The sequence below is a fragment of the Lathyrus oleraceus genome, chromosome 2 (genome assembly GCF_024323335.1).
Source record: "Lathyrus oleraceus cultivar Zhongwan6 chromosome 2, CAAS_Psat_ZW6_1.0, whole genome shotgun sequence".
NCBI lineage: Eukaryota > Viridiplantae > Streptophyta > Magnoliopsida > Fabales > Fabaceae > Lathyrus > Lathyrus oleraceus.
In genome coordinates this window covers 152711678-152732573 of record NC_066580.1, presented here as the reverse complement: position 1 = coordinate 152732573, position 20896 = coordinate 152711678, and the positions used below count along the sequence as shown (strand labels likewise).

The 20896-nt window shown below is 41.0% G+C and overlaps 1 pseudogene; it reads left to right on the top strand.

The window, feature by feature from the left end:
• The window catches only part of LOC127122369 (uncharacterized), a 42535-nt pseudogene extending 22321 nt beyond the window's left edge, over positions 1 to 20214 (top strand).
• Positions 20215 to 20896: the final 682 nt, after the last annotated feature.

Here is a 20896-nt window from a genome sequence, read left to right as displayed (position 1 = left end):
GGATGAGATCAGAGAGGGTCAGAAATCTGATATGCTTTTGGTTGATAAGTTGCTCTAGTGAATCAAGGTCAAGGTGGCGAATTCAGAGTTGATGAGAATGGTATTTTGAAGTTTGGTAGTCGAGTGTGTATTCCGGATGTTACCGAGCTTAAGAAGAGTATTCTTGAGGAAGGACATCGTAGTGGTCTGAGTATTCATCCTGGAGCTACGAAGATGTATCATGATTTGAAGAAGTTATTTTGGTGGCCGGGAATGAAAAGAGAAATTGCGAGTTTTGTCTATTCTTGTTTGACTTGTCAGAAGTCAAAGATTGAGCATCAGAAGCCGTCTGGGCTAATGCAACCGTTGGCTATTCCAGAGTGGAAGTGGGATAGTATCAGTATGGATTTTGTTTCTGGTTTGCCGAGGACAAGTAAGAATTTTGAAGCTATTTGGGTGATTGTTGACAGATTAACAAAGTCGGCTCATTTCATTCCGATTAGAATGGATTATCCGTTAGAAAAATTGGCTGAGTTGTATATTGAGAAGATTGTAAGTTTGCAGGGTATTCCGTCGAGTATTGTTTCGGACAGAGATCCTAGATTTACATCGAAATTCTGGGAAGGTTTGCAGAAGGCTTTGGGAACTAAGCTGAGATTGAGTTCTGCATATCATCCGCAGACTGATGGTCAGACTGAGAGGACGATTCAGTCATTAGAGGATCTTTTGAGAGCTTGTGTTTTGGAGAAGGGAGGTGCTTGGGATTGTTATTTACCTTTGATTGAGTTTACCTACAACAATAGTTTTCATTCGAGCATTGGTATGGCGCCGTTTGAAGCTTTGTATGGTAGGAGATGTCGGACACCGTTATGTTGGTATGAGTCTGGTGAGAGTGTTGTGGTCGGACCGGAAATTGTTCAACAGACTACAGAAAGGATTAAGATGATTCAGGAGAAGATGAGAATTGCTCAGAGTCGTCAGAAGAGTTATCATGATAAGAGGAGGAAGTCACTTGAGTTTCAAGAGGGAGATCATGTGTTTCTTCGTGTTACTCCGATAACAGGTGTTGGTCGGGCTTTGAAGTCGAAGAAGTTGACACCTCGATTTATTGGTCCTTATCAGATTGTAGAGAGGATAGGAGAGGTAGCCTATCGTGTCGCTTTACCGCCGTCACTTGCGAATTTGCATGAGGTTTTTCATGTGTCTCAGTTGAGGAGGTACATTCATGATCCGTCGCATGTAGTCCAAGTGGATGATGTACAGGTGAGAGATAACCTGACTGTTGAAACATCGCCTATGAGGATCGAGGATCGAGAGTTGAAGCAGTTGCGGGGTAAAGAGATTGCCTTAGTGAAGGTAGCTTGGGGAGGACCAGCAGGTGGCAATGTGACTTGGGAACTGGAGAGTCAGATGAAGGAGTCCTATCCAGAGTTATTTGTTTGAGGTATGTTTTCGAGGACGAAAACTCTTTTAGTGGGGGAGAGTTGTAACACCCCAAATAAAGTAAAAGAATTATTTAATTAAGTTAATAATATATTTAATAATTTAATTAAATAAATTGAATTATTGGATTATTATTATTATTGTGGAATAATAATTATTATTGGAAAATATATAAGTGGAATAAGAGAAAAGGTTTTCATTTTTGGAAAAGGTTTTTACGTGAAAACTGAGAAGCTGCAGAGAAGAGGAAAAGGGCAAAGAGCTGTAGAGCAAAGGTTGGAGAACGGAAAAGCTTGAAGCTCGAAGAGTTGCCGGATTGTTAAGGTAAGGGGGTTTATCGTCGTTTAATGGGTATTATCGATTAACATGTAATGGGTAGTGATAAGCCGTCGATTGACCCTAATTGGGATTTAGAATGCTGAGAAATTATGTTGAATAAGTTGTATTAGAGCTGAAATTGAATTTGTGTTTGAGTGTATTGTGAATTTCTGAGCGTATAGCTTTTTACGGAAGTTGAATCGGAGGTCCGGAAGTCCTCCAACGGCGGAAAATGCGGAAACTCTGCATTCTGCCTTGTGTTAGCGCAGGAACTGCTGTTTCGCCTGCGTTAACCGGTTAACCCAGGGTGTTAACCGGTTAACACTGTTATAAATTGTGAAAAATGTTGAGTTTTGCCTGCGTTAACCGGTTAACCTATAGCGTTAACCGGTTAACACTGTTGCGTTTTTCCTGGAAGGGTAATTTTCCTGCGTTAACCGGTTAACCTATAGTGTTAACCGGTTAACACTGTTGCAGTATGTAAAAATGGTTGATTTTTATGATGTAAGTGTAATTGGTGATTGGCCTATTGTATCCAATTGTGATAAATAAATTCGTGGAGTCTATGTTGCGAAATGTTGATGCAAATATGTTGATAAGTTGTTTTTGTGGAAAATATTAAGTTGTAGGCTGATGAGCCAAAGTTGAATACAAGCTGTTTTGTTGAAAATGCTGAGTTGTAGGCTGATGAGCCAAAGTTGATTGTTAAGTTGTTGTTGCTGAAAAAGCTGTTATGTTGTCGTTGTTATTATGTTGTTGAACTTTCAAGTCGTACATGCCATATACATTCATATGCATTAAGTCGGGGCTTTTGCTCACACCACGTTGGCCTGGATTGGCAAAATTATGGGGCTTTTGCTCACACCACGTTGGCCTGGATTGGCAAAATTATGGGGCTTTTGCTCACACCACGTTGGCCTGGATTGGCAAAAATTTTAAGTTGAAAGTTGAAGGCTTATGCCTTGATGCCCACTAAACTGGCAATGATTTTAAGTTGGGAGTTTTACTCCAAATGGTACCACATGCATGAAGAGTCGAGTCTCAGTTGAGTTGCATTTACGTTGTGTTTGAATATGATGTTGAGTTGAATATGCTGCTACCGAATGCATGATATGATGTGGGTGATTAACGTGTAAAGTTACTTAACATAACATGATGATTTATAATATTTGTTATATCGATTGAGGAACTCACCCTTACAGTTATATTTTTCAGGTAACGAGCAGTGAGTTGAGTAGAAGCTAGTGCTTGAAGTCTAGAGTGGTTTTAGTGGGTCATGCTCTGATAGATGTAACATCGGGACGGGATGTTTTATTTGTTGAATAAATGTTAATTTTAAGATATTACAGATGTTGAATGTTTCTATCCGCTGCGAATTTTAAAGAAGTGTTTATGTTGGATTAAATAATGAGCATGACTGATTTTTACGGTGAATTATGTGAAGTATTATGTGACACCCTTGGTGCATGATTACTCTGATATTGATTTATATGCTGTTGTTTTAATTAAATATTTGGGGTATTTAGAAGGGTGTTACATGCATAGGGTAAATAATGTGGAAGGTGAGGAAGCCTTGGACTTGGTAGTTGATGTTAATGAGGTTCAGACACCATTGCTGGTTGTGAAAGAGCGTCTGCTGAATGGGGGAGTGTTCTCGGGATGTGGTAAAGACTGTTCAGACTGTGCAGATTCAGAGAATGGTTGTGACAAGTTGAGGAATGGTATCCAGGGTCTGATTGATGAGGGTTGTTTGCAGTTTGCTAGTGTCGTGAAAGATTGTGGAGTGGTGTCAACTGTCACCATTTATTTTAAACCATCTGAGGGTTCTGGACGTGGCCAGAGAACTGTCAGTGCATCTGCAACCGTTGGTACTCCTGTTACCATATCTGCTCCAGTAACTGTCAGTGCTCCCACTACTATTGATGTGTCTGGTAGAAGGGTTGTTGAGAACAGTAGGGCCGTGTCGTGGAAGTATGATAATGCTTATCGCAGCAACCGAAGGGCAGAGAGTCAGATCAGGCCAGTTAATCAGTCTCCCGTGACTATTGGTTTGCCGAGCAGAGTTCCTGTGACTGTGAGTCCAGTTGTGGACAATGTAGGGGGACCTGGAGGGTTTACAAGAAGCGGTCATCTGTTTGCACCGCAAGCTTTGAGGGACAACAATGCTGAGGCTCTCGCCAAAGCGAAGGGTAAACAAGTTGTGGTTGAGGAAGAACCTGTTCAGAAAGAAGCGCCTGAGGGATCATTTGAGAGAGATGTGGAGGAGTTTATGAAGATTATTAAGAAGAGTGACTACAAGATTATAGATCAGCTGAATAAAACTCCGTCCAAGATTTCCATACTCTCATTGTTATTGTGCTCTGAGGCACACCGTAATGCCTTGCTGAAAATGTTGAATCTGGCTTACGTGCCTCATGATATTTCTGTCAACCAATTGGAGGGGGTCATTGCTAATGTGAGCACAAGGCACGGTTTGGGGTTCACAGATTTGGATCTGACACCTGAGGGTCGCAACCATAATAAAGCCTTGCATATTACTATGGAGTGCAAAGGCGCAGTATTGTCACATGTGTTGGTGGACACTGGCTCGTCTTTGAGCGTGTTGCCCAAGAAGATTTTGAGCAAGATTTATGTTGAAGGGGTTGTCCTCACTCCAAGCGATCTCATTGTTCGTGCTTTTGACGGATCCAAACGGTCTGTTTTTGGTGAAGTCACGTTGCCGGTGAAGATTGGCCCGGAGGTTTTTGATATTATCTTCTATGTGATGGACATTCAACCAGCATATAGTTGTTTATTGGGGCGTCCCTGGATACATGCGGCTGGGGCAGTTTCGTCAACTCTCCATCAGAAGCTGAAGTATGTATGGAACGGTCAGATTGTGACTGTGTGCGGCGAGGAGGACATTCTGGTGTGTCACTTATCCTCTTTCAAGTACGTGGAGGTGGATGGCGAGATCCATGAAACTCTGTGCCAAGCGTTTGAGACTGTTGCTCTTGAGAAGGTGGCTTTTGCTGAGCAGAAGAAGCCAAGTGCCTCAATTGCATCATACAAGCAGGCTATGGAGGTTGTCAACTCAGGCAATGCAGAAGGCTGGGGCAAGATGGTTGACCTGCCCGTTAAAGAAGACAAGTTCGATATTGGCTATCAACCTCTGCAGGCAGAGCAGGGTGAGCAGAAAGGGCCGAGTACCTTCACCAGCGTTGGGCTGATGAATCATGGTGACGTCTTTGCAACCGGTGGTGAAGACTGTGACAGTGATTATGATGTGGACAACTGGGTGCGCCCGTGTGCTCCAGGCGAGAGGGTGAACAATTGGACAGCCGAAGAAGTGGTCCAAGTTACTCTTCAAACAGAGTAATTTTCTTTTGTTTTTCATTTTGCACAAAACCCTACGTTCTGCCCAAGGCGTAGTGGTTCATTGTAGGGCCTCATCATGATTTTCAATGATATCATTAATAAAGGACGTTTTGCAAACAATTCTGTGATCCTTGTCTTTCTGTTTTATTTTCATTTTTCAAAACAATAAAATGGCAATGTTTTTGTTTTTTTTGTGACTTTCTTGAACTCTTTTTTCTAAAATAAAGCATTAAACATGCAGAATTGATCCTACGGACTCCACTATAAACAGTTCTGTTATAGCTCAGTATGATTTCAATAATCCCATCTACCAAGCTGAAGAGGAGAGTGAGGAAGACTGTGAACTCCTTAAAGAACTGGTCAGATTATTGAAGCAGGAGGAAAGGATCATCCAACCTCATCAGGAGGAGTTGGAGATTATTAATCTGGGTACTGAGGACGCCAGAAGAGAGATCAAGATCGGGGCTGCTTTGAAGGAAGATGTCAAGAGAGGGCTGATTGAGATGCTGAGAAAATATGTGGAGATATTCGCCTGGTCGTATCAAGATATGCCTGGGTTGGATACAGATATTGTGGTACATAGGCTACCTCTCAGGGAAGATTGTCCTTCAGTCAAGCAGAAGCTTCGGAGAACTAGTCCTGATATGGCTGTCAAGATCAAGGAAGAGGTTCAGAAGCAGTTGGATGCGGGTTTTCTGTCAGTTACTACTTATCCCCCGTGGGTGGCCAACATCGTTCCCGTGCTGAAGAAGGACGGTAAAGTCAGGATGTGTGTCGATTACCGGGATTTAAACAGAGCGAGTCCGAAAGACGACTTCCCATTACCTCACATTGATGTATTGGTTGATAATACTGCTCAATCCTCGGTTTTCTCTTTCATGGACGGTTTCTCTGGCTATAATCAGATCAAGATGGCGCCATAGGACATGGAAAAGACGACATTCATTACACCTTGGGGCACGTTCTGCTATAAGGTGATGCCATTTGGGCTGAAGAATGCCGGTGCTACCTATCAGAGGGCTATGACGACTCTCTTTCATGACATGATGCACAAAGAGATTGAAGTGTACGTGGATGATATGATTGCGAAGTCGCAGACAGAAGAGGAGCACATGGTAAACTTGCAGAAGTTGTTTGAAAGGCTGAGATAATTCAAACTGAGGCTGAATCCAAACAAGTGTACGTTTGGGGTGAGATCCGAGAAGCTGTTAGGCTTCATTGTCAGTGAGAAAGGGATTGAGGTTGATCCAGCGAAAGTAAAAGCTATTCAAGAAATGCCTGAACCGAAAACTGAAAAGCAGGTTCGTGGGTTTTTAGGGAGATTGAACTACATTGCACGGTTTGTATCTCACCTAACTGCCACGTGTGAACCGATATTCAAATTGCTAAGGAAGAATCAAGCAATCAGGTGGAATGATGACTGTCAAAAAGCTTTTGATAAGATAAAAGAGTATTTACAGAAACCTCCAATCCTCATACCTCCAGTTCCTGGGAGGCCTCTGATAATGTACCTTTCAGTGACTGAGAACTCGATGGGGTGTGTATTGGGACAGCATGACGAGTCTGGTCGAAAAGAGCATGCCATATACTACCTTAGCAAAAAGTTTACCGACTGTGAAATAAGATATTCGCAGCTCGAAAAAACTTGTTGTGCTTTGTCCTGGGCTGCTCGCCGACTGAGACAGTATATGTTGAACCATACTACCTTATTGATTTCTAAGATGGATCCAGTGAAGTACATCTTTAAGAAGCCGGCTCTCACCGGACGTGTTGCCCGTTGGCAGATGATTTTAACAGAGTATGATATCCAGTACACGTCACAAAAGGCCATCAAGGGTAGTATTCTGTCGGACTACCTTGTCGAGCAACCGATTGATGATTATCAGCCGATGATGTTTGAATTCCCTGATGAAGACATCATGTATCTGAAGATGAAAGATTGTGAAGAGCCTCTTGTCGAGGAAGGACCGGATCCTGATGACAAGTGGACACTGATGTTTGATGGGGCTGTGAATGTGAATGGCAGCGGTGTTGGGGCAGTGCTTATTAATCCTAAAAGGGCTCATATACCTTTTTCTGCCAGGATGACTTTTGACGTAACCAACAACGAGGCTGAGTATGAAGCTTGCATCATGGGGATAGAAGAAGCCATCGATCTGAGGATCAAAACTCTGGACATATATGGAGATTCCGCTCTAGTGATTAACTAGGTCAATGGAGATTGGAATACCAATCAGCCGCATTTGATTCCTTACAGAGATTACACCAGAAGGATCCTGACTTTCTTCAAGAAGGTGAAGTTGTATCATGTCCCCCGAGATGAGAATCAGATGGCTGATGCGTTGGCTACTTTGTCTTCTATGATTAAAGTCCATTGGTGGAATCATGTGCCACATGTTGCGGTGAATCGACTCGAGAGGCCTGTGTATGTGTTTGCAGCCGAGTCTGTTGTGGATGAGAAACCATGGTATTATGATATCAAGAACTTCATCAAGAGCCAGGAATATCCTGAAGGAGCGTCAAAGAATGACAAGAAGACCCTGAGAAGGCTAGCTGGAAGCTTTTACTTGAATCAGGATGACGTGTTGTACAAGAGGAATTTTGACATGGTTTTGCTCAGATGCGTGGATAGACACGAAGCAGACATGTTGATGCAAGAAGTGCATGAGGGTTCTTTTGGTACCCATGCTGGTGGTCATGCAATTTCCAAGAAATTGTTGAGAGCCGGTTATTACTGGATGACTATGGAATCCGATTGTTTCAAATACGCTCGGAAGTGCCATAAGTGTCAGATCTATGCTGATAAGGTGCATGTACCACCAAGCCCTCTGAATGTCATGAATTCGCCTTGGCCATTCGCGATGTGGGGCATCGATATGATTGGGAAGATTGAGCCTACTACTTCCAATGGATATCGCTTCATCCTGGTTGCGATTGATTACTTCACCAAATGGGTGGAAGCAGCTTCCTATGCTAATGTCACCAAGCAAGTGGTTGCCCGGTTCATTAAGAAGGAAATCATCTGTCGTTATGGGGTTCCTGAGAGAATCATTATTGATAATGGTTCGAACCTCAATAACAAGATGATGAAAGAGCTTTGCAGAGATTTCAAGATTGAACGTCACAATTCTTCTTCGTACAGACCGAAGATGAATGGTGCTGTAGAGGCGACCAACAAGAATATCAAGAAGATTGCGCAGAAGATGGTCGTGACGTACAAGGATTGGCATGAGATGCTGCCTTTCGCTTTGCATGGGTACCGTACTTCAGTACGTACGTCGACCGGGGCAATCCCTTACTCCCTTGTGTATGGTATGGAAGCGGTCCTACCTGTTGAAGTGGAGATTCCTTCTCTGAGAGTCTTGCTGGATGTCAAGCTTGACGAAGCTGAGTGGATTCGAACAAGGTTTAATGAGTTGAGCCTTATTGAAGAGAGGCGGTTAGCAGCTGTGTGCCATGGGCAGTTGTATCAGAGAAGGATGAAGAAGGCCTTTGATCAGAAAGTGCATCCTCGAAGCTATCAGACTGGTGATTTAGTTTTGAAGAGGATCCTTCCTCCCGGTACAGATAACAGGGGCAAATGGACTCCTAATTATGAAGGTCCATATGTTGTTAAGAAGGTTTTCTCTGGTGGAGCCTTGATGCTTACAACTATGGATGGTGAAGATTTTCCGTCCCCTGTTAACTCAGATGTAGTCAAAAAATACTTCGCATAAATTGACCCGCTGGACAAAAAGAATAAAAGAGTCCAGGCAAAAAAGGGCATCCCGGCGAACAAAAAAAAAGAAAAGGTTCGGGCAAAAGTTAGGGATAAAAGAATGAAGAATATGTACACCCGGTAAGTCGAAAACCCGCAAGGGCGGCTTAGGCAAAAATGGGTATCCCGGTGGATTGAAAACCCGAAAGGGCGATCCAGGCAAAAGAGGGATTAAAGCGAAGACTACAGTCTGAGTTATCTGTACTTCATCGCGCTTCATTGTCTACCGTCTCGAAAGATGTGATCGGTCCAGTCATTCTTCTCAGAAAGCAAGGAATTTGGGGGGAAAATGAGGATCTATGAGTCATAACAGAATTGGGAATAGTGGATGTCGTGTTCACATTGCCATTAGGATAGATTTTTCCTTTTGTGCGCAATTACCTCTTCCCAGGAATTGCTTCCCGATGTATTCGCCTTTTCAGACCCATTTTTCAATCAATAAAAGTCGTTATTCAGATAACTTGCTCTCTTGTTTTTATTTTACTGTTTTGTTTGCAAAAACATACGAATTTTTGATAAACATTGCATATAAAAACATGAAGGCTAGACAATAACGTGCGGAAAGATAACACATTTGAAAATCATTTTGGATGTTGAGTACACTTGGGTGTATCTTGTCCATACAATCCCCTGGGGCATGTATGTCTTGTTGTTTTGCAGGTTCTCATCTTTGATTGTTGGTTAGAGCAGGTAAGCCACAGTTTGTTCAGAGATGTTTCAGCACTGTCCAGTAGTGTGAGAAGTTGGGTGGTCTGAAGCAAGTTCAAGACTTGTCTCCCCAGCATAGTCAAGATCAGGGATTCCTCAGCAGGATTGAGGGTGTTTCCCCAGCAGGCTTGGAAGTGGCTGTTTCCCCAAGCAAGTCTGAAAGCTATTATAATTGTTATTCCCCGGCAGAAGCGTTTGTGGGTAGTGTGTCCCTCAGCAGCAGGTTCAAAGGCTATTCTATCCCCAACAGGTCTAAGGATTTTTAGTTCCCCAGCAGGCGTGAGAGTTGGTCTATTCCCAGCTAGTCCGAAGACTGTTGGTCCCCACTGAGCCGGAAAGTTGTTGTATCCCTAGCGGAGGTATCAGTGAGTAGTTCGTTCCTCATCAGTCGGGTTTGAAGTACTGTCATCCTCAGCATGGTCGTGAATGCCTTTCCCCAGCAGGGTTGTGAATATTCTCCACAGCAATTTTGAAATGGGTAATTTTCCCAGCGGAGGTTTGTGTTGATGGTTTCCCCCAGCGAAGTCCCCAAGTGGATCAGGTTCGGTGAAAATTATCCCCAGTGGAGTTTTTCCTACTCATGGGTGGCAGTTGTTCCCCAGTAGAGGTTTGCATTGGTTGTTTCCCCTAGCGGAGTACCCCAGTGGATTAGGATCAGTGAAGGTTGTCCCCGGTGGGATTTATCCTTTCTCCAGCAGCAATGCTAGTCTCCAGCACGTTTGAGAAGTTGGTGTGTTCCCCAGACAGGGTCTCCCCAGTTGAGTTGTTCCCTCTGCCGTCCCCAGAGTATCAGATCAACAAAACACTCTCAGCAGTACGTCTCCCCACAGAGTTGGAGAATATAATCAGAATTGTGTGCTCAGCAGAGCGACCATTTGCTCCCCAACGGGAGTTTTCCTTCATTTGCATCTTGCATATAGTAATCATTGCATCCTCAGATAGCGTAGCATTTCCATTCAATATGGAGCATTACGCCATAGAAAAATTCAAACATATGCATTCATGTGTTAAACCTGATTGGACCACATCCCCAGCAGAGGCGGACCATTGTTCAACATCAGTACGGCACATTTGCTACAGCTGCTCTTGACAGATAGCATTCAAGATTGGTAATTCCCCAGAGGTTTATTTCCTCACCCGCAGGTGAGAGGAAAGCTTGATTCTCCCCAGTGAGATCCCCAGCAAGTGTCTAGCCTTGCCTTGACATATGTAGATGTCATCCTTGTGATACCGGTAGGTGTCATGTCCATACCCGTGTGTGTTCTTTCGTTGGTGTCGGTAAGCACCATTGTTTCGGTGTCTGTAAACATCGACTCTTCCCATTCATCTGTTGATGTCTGGTCACCTCTCCGTTGGTGTCGATAAACGTCGAGCTTCTCCCTTTCATCCGTTGATGTTTGGTTGAGTCTTCCCAGTCATTCGTTAATGTCTGGTCACCTCTCCGTTGGTGTCGATAAACGTCGAGCTTCTCCCTTTCATCTGTTGATGTTTGGTTGAGTCTTCCCAGTCATTCGTTAATGTCTGGTCACCTCTCCGTTGGTGTCGATAAACGTCGAGCTTCTCCCTTTCATCCGTTGATGTTTGGTTGAGTCTTCCCAGTCATTCGTTAATGTCTGGTCACCTCTCCGTTGGTTTCGGTAAACGTTGAGTTTTTCCCATTCGTCTGTTGACGTCTGGTTGTATCCTTTCCCATTCATCCGTTGATGTCAGGTCACCTCTCCGTTGGTGTCGATAAACGTTGAGTTTTTCCTATTCGTCCGTTGACGTCTGGTCGAGTCCTTTCCCAGTCATTCGTTAATGTCTGGTCACCTCTCCGTTGGTTTCGGTAAACGTTGAGTTTTTCCCATTCGTCCGTTGACGTCTGGTTGTATCCTTTCCCATTCATCCGTTGATGTCTGGTCACCTCTCCGTTGGTGTCGATAAACGTTGAGTTTTTCCTATTCGTCCGTTGACGTCTAGTTGTATCCCTTCCCATTCATCCGTTGATGTCTGGTTACCTCTCTGTTGGTTTCGGTAAACGTTGAGTTTTTCCCATTCGTCCGTTGACGTCTAGTTGTATCCTTTCCCGTTCGTCCGTTGGCGTTTGGTTGTATCTTTCTCCCATTCGTCCGTTGACGTCTGGTCGAGTCTTCCCATTCATCTGTGGATGTCTGGTCACCTCTCCGTTGGTGTCGGTAAACGTTGAGTTTTTCCCATTCGTCCGTTGACGTCTGGCTGTATCCTTTCATTGATAAAAAAATCAAAATCCCCGGGGAAGTCGTTGGTAAACGTCTTGTTTGGTCCCGTGATAAATATCAGATCCCAGTGGAAGTTGCCATTGGTGAACAGTCTTTTCTTGGATCCCCGCAGAGTGCAAATTTCTACGGTTCTTTGGTATTCAATCCCTGTGTACCCTGAAGATCTGACAGTCGTTGCTCTCATTCGTTCAGGTTCCCAGTTGATTGAATAGGGGCAGCTGTAGCACCTCAAATTTGCACCTCTCATTTGTACATACATTTCCTTTTTAGGTCATTAACATTGCATTCACATTGCATAGTCCATTACATCTCATCAGTCAAGACTGGTCAGGAGAATCCATCTGTGCAAGAGAGCAAGGACATTTCCATGAGATAAAGGCCCTATGGTTGTTCTAGAGAGCTTACATGATCCAAGGTTCATTTTGAAGTAATTTGGCCAATGGTTTGAGGCTCAAAAGTCCACAGTGCATGACCAAGTCATTTGAGGCCTATAAAAGTCAACTGCAAGTCAGCTGAGGGCTAGGAGATGGAGAAATGGTTTGAGACACTTCATTCATGTCCCAAAGAAGGTTATTCAACATGTCAAACATCTACCTTGAAGATTTTGAAGCCAGATCAAAAGTTTCCCAAAATGGAAAGTGACCTGTAATTTGAAAGTTTCCAAAAATGGCAAGTTTTTAGACCAACTTCAACTCAACTTTCCAACATCAAAGAAGCTTCAAATGAAATTTTGTCCAACATGAAAGTTGAATATCTTTCTCTCCCATTTCCAAAAAGTCCAAGATCATGAATTTCTAATGAATGGTTAAGGAGTTGTGATCAAATCATTGTAAAGTGGGCTTGAAACTTCAAATGGCCATATCTTTTGAACCAAAACTCCAAATTTGGTGGTTCTTTTTGCATTGTTCTTCTCATGTCATGAGGTTTCCAAATCAACCATCACATTGCATGAAATATTATCATATGATCACTTGCATATCCAAGTCAATTTTGGAGGGAAATTTGGAAATTTAAAAATAGTGCATTGTATGAATTTTCTACCATTGCCAATATGTTTAAAAGATGATTTTAAGTGGCTTTGATGAAGGAGATGGTACTGTTCACGTGTAATTGCTACATGCACCATGCAATTTCCAAAATTTGCAAAACACCTCATTTCACTTAGCCAAACTAAACATGGATTAGCAAGGTGATTAGTAGAGCATATATATACTCTAATCATAACAGAAATGAAGAAGGTTAATCACAATTCACATTTCTAGATCTAGTTTTCTCTCTCCCTTCAAAATTTTCTTCAAATCAAAATTCAAATTTCTTGAACATAGCACTTGTTTTTTGTTGGAGATTCATGATCAGTGAGTTGATTATAGTGTGAATCAAGTGTTGGTTCGTGGAATTCGTGCAAGAATCAAGTGGTTGAAGCTCAAGAACTCAAATATGGAAGTTCAAAATTAAGCTAGATCTACAAGTTTCCAAGCTTCAAATTCATCATCAAACATCATATCAAGTATTCTAGAGTGGATTAGAAGCATCTGGAGCTTTGAATCGCGCAAAACAAGGAACTGTTCTTCAAGAGGTGAGTCGAGCTTCATAATTTCACAATCCATGTAGATATTCTTGTAGATCTTGCTTTGCTGATCATTTTGATATAAATTTCGTGCGATTTGGATAAAAATTGAGAGAGATATGCTTGATTGAAGTTTCACGTGTCAAACTTTATTTGATTCGTTTGCATGATTAATGATGGATTCGCATGAATTGATGATGGATCTATAACATACATTGCATGAGGATTTGAATGATATAAAAATATTTGAATTCTGGACATTTTTGAAAATTCTGGAAAAATTGGATGAAGGTCGTATGAACATTCATCTTCTTCCTCATGAAGAAGATGAAGATGCATGTATTTCTGGAATTCTGGAAAAATTATGGCGGTTTTGTGAAGATAACGGCGGTTTGAACCGCCCTAATCTGCAGCGCTAGGGTTCTTGCTATAACGCGCGCTCAGAACTCATTTAATCCATGGTCCTCACTTTGATTCCTGCTTCATGCGTTTTTTGGAACTTATTTTTCACTTTTGCCATGCTATGCTATTTTTATTTCACATTTTTCATCAACTTGTAAAAATCATAGTAAATTGAAAAATGATCCAATTCACTCCCAATTTTTTGTAAAATGATCCTTGTTTTATCTAGTTTTTTATGATCGTGAATTTGCAAGTTGTGCCTGGCTGGAAATTTATTTGCTCTAGGTTTATTGAACACATGTGCATTTGTGACCTTGCCTTACTCTTTCCTTTGTGAAATGCTTGATTTTAATCCAATGAACTTGAAATTTTACATGCTGATTCTAGACACATTGTTGGATGTTTTGGTTTTGGTTTGGTATTTTTATCATTCACCATTTCTGTTTTATGCTTGTGTTAAGATGGTGTGACAATTTGTGTCACACATTTGATTGTCCAACTTGTGCAATTTAATTTCCATGCCAAATGAACTTGGATGCTTCTGATTGTTTGTTTGATGATCATGTTAGATGTGTTGAATACTCATGAATTTTTCCAGAATTATTTGAATCATTTCTGTTTTGTTTTGGAATTTTCATTCATGATGTCCATATATGAGCTTTGAAATTGCCTTTGACTTCTTTTGATCATGAAATGCCTTTGATGATTGATTTTGATGTGAGCCTTTTTAGGACATGTTAATATGTGTTTGAAGTTGCAATGTGTTGAATTTCAGCTCCTGTTTTAATTTTTTTCTTCACCTTTGACCCTAGGCTTTGACCTAGTGGTTTGTTGCTTACATGTGAGCTTTGAATTTCAGGATCCAGCATCCAAGTTCCATGGTTGATGATGCTTCATCATTTGGATGTTGATACTTGCTTTTGATTGCTAACACTTGCTATTTTGTAGGTTGATGATAACTCATTTGAGTTTGTCTTATGGCTTTTGTATTGTACATTGGGATTGTCTGTTGGTTATTAACTGTTGATTGTTTGTCTGAAAGTTGTACTGATTGGTTTAGCTGTTTCCACAGGTACCTAAGTTGCTTTAAGTTCGTTTGAACTTTGCTTTGCTTGCTTGTGGTTGGCATACCACTGAGGTATAATTCCTTGATCTTCATGTAGTCTGGAAGACCTGTCATGTTACTTTGGCAGGCACCTGTCTGAAGCCCTCCTTAAGAGGCAATGTTTGTGGATGTTTAATTTTGTGCCAAACAGGTAAAGACCTCTTAAAAGGCAATTGGCAGATAAAAGGGATGTGCAATCCATCCCCTGCTATTCAGTTGTGTCATTCACTTTGCTCACACCATGTGTTGATGCATTGTGAATAAGAACCCAAGATCTTGTTGTGTCAGTCATCTGTGGAGAAGAGTTCCTACATTCTGAACTCCCACACTTTCTATTTTGAGTCAAGCTCTCCCAGGCCAGGGATAAGAGCTATGAGGCATAACCCCCATCTCCATTTCATCTGCTTCACCCTAACTCTCAATGTTAGGGTTAAGAGCTAAAAACACCCCATTCCAGTTGGCTTGTTTCTACAGCCTAGCCTTGTATGAGCCAATTGTTTGCATATAGTGTGTGTGCTTGCTTTATTGTGCTTGTATTTGTTTGATTGTGCTGTTTAGGATAGTTTGCTTCCTGTGCAAGTTAGGATAGAGACCTCAACATAGGGATCGCATGCATGACAACTTCTAGGCTCGAGTCGTAGTCTCCCTAGTAGCTTGTTGTCTCCCTTTGTCTCTGGTTAGGATAGAAGTTCTTCCCCTGTTTAGGGAAACTACGTCGCCCTGATCCTCATACCAGATGAGGTACGTAGGCAGGAGATGAGCTGATCTCTCCGGGCGCCCTTTTTCTTTTTCAACCCTTTTGTGTGTGTTTGGAGTCTGACGTAAGTCCAGCGATTGGCAGTTGGTTTCCTGTGTCTTGTTTGCTTGTTGGAGTCTGACGTAAGTTCAGCGATTGGCAGTTGGTTTCCAATGTGTGTTTGTTGGTTCGGAGTCTGATGTAAGTCCAGCGATTGACATTCGGTTTCCATGTTTGCCTGTTTGTGTATAGTCTGACGTAAGTCCAGCGATTGGCAGTCGGTTTCCTGTTTGTGTTTTGTTTGGCGTGCGTTAGCCGAGCTACGAGTGCTCTGATTCTTACTCTGTTTAGAGAAGATACGTATGCATAGGATGCGACATCCTAGCGAGCACGTTTCGCTTTCCCCCGAACTACGTCGACTCTGATGTCTGTGCCTGACAGACTACGTAGGCCCAGGATGCGATATCCTGCCGAGTCCCATTTCTTCCGTCTTTCTGCGTTTCCTTCCAGCCTTGTGTGTGTTTGAGCAGTGTTTAGCAACCTTTCTTCTATTCTTTTGTGCGTGGATCCCGTCGAGTACGACGGATGCGTAGGGGTGCTAATACCTTCCCTTCGCATAACCGACTCTCAATCCCATCTTTCTCTGGTCGCGAGACCATGTCTTTTCCAGGTTTACTTTGAGTGTTTCCTTTCCCTCCTTTGGGATAAATAACGCACGGTGGTGGCTCTGTTGTTTCTTTTTCCCGCCGGTTTTTTGCGTAATGCGACACGTGGCAAGGAGGAAAAGCTTCATCATATATCAGATTCCATTCCACTTCTATCTTCCATTAGGTAATCATCTCTTCCATGGCCATGTTTTGATATATCTACGCTTGCTTACCATGTTCATCACCATTAATCCTTCCATTTTCATATTTCTTTTTCTTATTTAAAATATTTTCTTCGTCCATAAAATTACCCAAAAATATTTTTCACTTTTCTTAACTTTTTACTTAATTTTATATAACTTTTATTTTCGTATTTTTTTAATATTAATTATTTATTTTAATTATTTATTCTAAATGGTCCCTTTTAACACACTTTTTTTATTGATTTTATTTTTATGACTTAAAATTATTGTTAGCATTTAATTTTTAGGATGAAGGTTAACCACTGTCTCATGGTCAACCTGACCTTTTATTGGAATTTTATTTCACATTTTCAATTTATTTTGGATTTATTTTTAACCTAGTTTGGTTGGTTGAGTTTTAATTTGACTTCAGTTTTATTTTAATTAATTCACGTGCCAATTTTAATTATTTTTAAAATCTTTTTGGGGGATGATGATGTCCTGACCCCACCTTATTTAATTTAATTTTTCATAATTTTCTTGATCAATTTGCTATTTATTTGTTATTTTTTAAGTTGACTTGAATTTTCAGTCGACTTCTTTATGATCGATGTTTGACTTAGGGATTGCTTATGCCAATTGAAGAGATATTCTGATCCTCCCTCGTTCATCTCATATGCCATGTATTAGAGGCCTTTTACCTTGATTTTATTTGGTCCTTACCTCATTTCCTGATTAAATTATTCATTGGATCCTTCGTGTGCATATTTTCATCTGTTTGATTCATTTGTTATCTTTTATACTTGTTTCTCTCATTCATGCTTTCTATTGCTTGATTATTTAACATGTTCATACTCCCATGCATTGTTTAAATGCTCCATTATTTGATTCTTTGGTTAGATTATATATTGTTTATTTATCCGATCTGATTGATAATTGTTGCCTACTTGTATGATGTATGAGGCATATATTCTTATTGTTTGTTTGCCATGAACAATCCCCATTCATAACAAATGTACCCCTCTCCTATAAAGTGTATAATATTTATTTCTTTATTTCTTTATTCATCTGTTAATACAAAAATTAAAACGAACATCTGATAACCATTTTAAAATAAGATCAAAAGCTCGATCCAACGTCGAGTAATCATTTCCAAAACTTAACAGAACCAGCACGCATTCATCCATCCTCTTGTAAGTCGATTGCCTCAGGCATTGCCATCTACCTGTAAGTCGATTGCCTCCGGCATCGCCATCTACCCTTATCCGTAACTCCTCTCCGCGCTCCATCCGTCGACTCTTGTTCCGTTTAGGTAGCACCCATTAGGTAGAACCCTTTGTATGATAACATAAGTAGAATTCCCCTATTCTTTGTATGCTAACATTAGGTAGATATTCCCCTTTGTAAATCCTAACACATAGGTCCATATTGCATGACAACTCTAGAGAAGAGCCTCCCCACTTTTAGACCTTCCGTGCATCTCCGATCTTGTGGCATGTCAGTCCGTTCTATTGCAAAGAGGTAACTGCCTAAGACTCGATTCAGCGAGCTGCGACACCTACTGCTAGGACGTTGAACACACTGCCCACCCTCCTTTGACACAGATGGTGTCCTCTTTTGTAAGTCCATGTTCAGATGGCAATCCTTAACCCCTAGTTAGCCGAACTACGTTTTGCTCTGATTCTTATTCCAGATGAGATACGTAGGCATAAGGCGTGACGTCTTACCGAGCACACTTCTCTTTAACCCATAGGAAGCCGAGCTATGAAGACTTTGATTCTCATACTCAGATGAGATACGTAGGCAGTGGATGCGACATCCTTGCGAGTCATTTTCTTTTAACATTCCTTTTAGTAAATAGTACTTTAGATATACCTACACCCTTTAGACTAGAACAACACTTATGAAAAGGGCTCCCTAGGAGTACCTAGGATGTTTTGGGTGCTTAAAACCTTCCCATTGCATAACCAACCCCCTTACCCAGATCTCTGACATTTTTACTAGTTTTTTATTCGATAAAACTTTTAGGTTTTTGTTTGCTTTCTAACCATTTCTTTGGATAAATAGAAGTGCGGTGGCGACTCGACTTGTATGGTTTACCTTGGATTTAGTCAATATCTCTAATGGTAACGAATACCCCGCTACATTAGGTATTGATCCTAAGTCTGATGTTGTGCCAGATGTCCCTACATCCTTGGCCCAAACTGATCATCCTATTGAAACCCCTATAGAAAAATCTGATGGAAAGTCTAATAGTGAGTCTGTTCCAATTAAGTCTCTTGAAAAATATGAAGAGAAAGATGATTCTGATAGTATGTTTGTTGATATGTCTGACAAAGAAGAGAATTTTGGTGTGAAGAAGGATTAATCTATAGACATTATAAATGTAGATGATATGGACTCTGATGATGAGCCCATTGGTAAGATATTGACTCTATGGATCACTAAGAGGTTAATGAGTAGAAAAGGGACAGTTGTTGAGTCTACAAGCAAGCCTCCCAAGGCTCCCAAGAAAAGTACAAGTGTTAGTCCTGCTAAAGGGTGGAGCAAGGTTGTAACTCTTGCCACCAAGAAAAGATCTCTGAAGAGGAAGGAAGTCCCCTCTAGCTCTAGTGATTCTGAATTTGATGTCGAGCAGAATGTTCAAGACATCGTGCCTCTAAAGAAAGCTGTTGGGAAAAAGGTCTCTACTAATATGCCTGAAGTTCTCATTGACAACATCTCTTTTCACTCTGTTGAGAATGTTGAAAAGTGGAAGTTTGTGTACCAAAGGAGGTTGACTTTGGAAAGGGAACTTGGAAAGGATGCCTTTGAGTGCAAAGAAATGATGGATCTGATTAAAGAAGTTGGGTTGATAAAAAGTGTGGCTAGTTTTGGCAAGTGTTATGAGATGCTTGTAAAAGAGTTCATTGTGAATATTTTTAAGGGTTGTGATAACAATAGGAGTAAGGAGTTAAGGAAAGTGTATGTGAGAGGAAAGTGTGTGGAATTTTCTCCAAAAATCATTAACAGGTTCATGGGCAAAAGTGAAGAGGAACAAGCTGAAGTGGATGTATCAAATAATGTCATTTGCAGGGAAATCACTACAAAACAGGTAAAAGAATGGCCAAGAAAAGGGAAGTTGTCAGCTGGTTGCTTGAGTGTGAAGTATGCAGTACTTCATAGAATTGGAGCTGCTAATTAGGTTCCAACAAATCATACTTCCAACATTGCTACAGGGTTGGGTAAGTTCATTTACATTGTAGGGACCAAAACCAAGTTTGACTTTGGGTCCTATGTTTTTGACAAAAACATGAAACATGCTACCTTTTTCCTATGTTTTTGACAAAACCATGAAACATTCTACCTCTTTTGTTGTGAAGATGCCTATAGCATTGCCCTCCTTAATTTGTGGTGTGATTCTGAGTCAGCACTCTAGTATTTTGATCTGTTCAGATGTTGCCTGCAAGAGAGAACCTCCCCTTTCTTTGCATTATAGGTTGTTTATAGGGAAACATGTCCCAGACATTGTCATGACATCTGGAAAGAAATCTACTAGCTCTACCTCTAGGACATGAATCAATGTTGAATTAAAGGACACATGCAAAACTTTGGATGAAACCATCAAAGCTTGTACTAAAAAGAAGAGCAGGCTTGAGATCCTGATAAATGCTTTGTCTGAAGAAGATGTTGAGGGAAACTTGGATGGTGACAATGATGAGTATAATGAGGTTGAAGAAGCTGCTGATGCAAGTGGTGATGATGTTGAAGAGACAGCCAACAATAATGATGACTGATGTGATATGTTCTCTTTGTGTTTTTTCTTTATGTTTATGCTTCATTTATGGAAAATTTATGCATCATGTGTGCCTTTTGGTTTGTAATATTATCTGCTACATCTGATATTTTTTCTGGTCCTAATGAATGTTTTTCTGTTTTTTGTCAATTTTTTTGGCTAAAAATGGGGAATAGTGGTGTGGTTATTTGGTATTTTTGTGTGGTTATTGTGTATATGGTTATTTGGTATTTTGCTCTCTTTTGCCTTTTGCCCCTTGAGAGGGAGTACTAATGAAGAGGGTAGTTCTTGCCTCTGTTCTACTATTTAGAGGAGCATATGTGTTTTTTCTTCTAGCTTAATGATAACATACTTACTTAGTGATAGTTCATGTGTGTTTTTTGGTTGCTGTGAAGTCAGGTCAAATGTCTTGAGATCCTGTCTGGTAGAATTTATTTTTCTCTACAAAAAGTTTGTGTTATGAGAATTTATTTCTCTCTGATGTGACATTCTCTGTGAGGCTAGTTTTATCTTGTTTTGTTGCGTATGCCTCTGATGTATCTTGGAGAATTTCCAAGTTTGTTTATTGTGCATTTGATTTGATGAAGTTCTCTTGAGTTTTTTTATTTTTACAAGATATTTTTTGCAAAGGTTGTTTTAGCTCAAATTTGTCAAATGGGGAGATTGTTAGGTTGTTTGTTTTG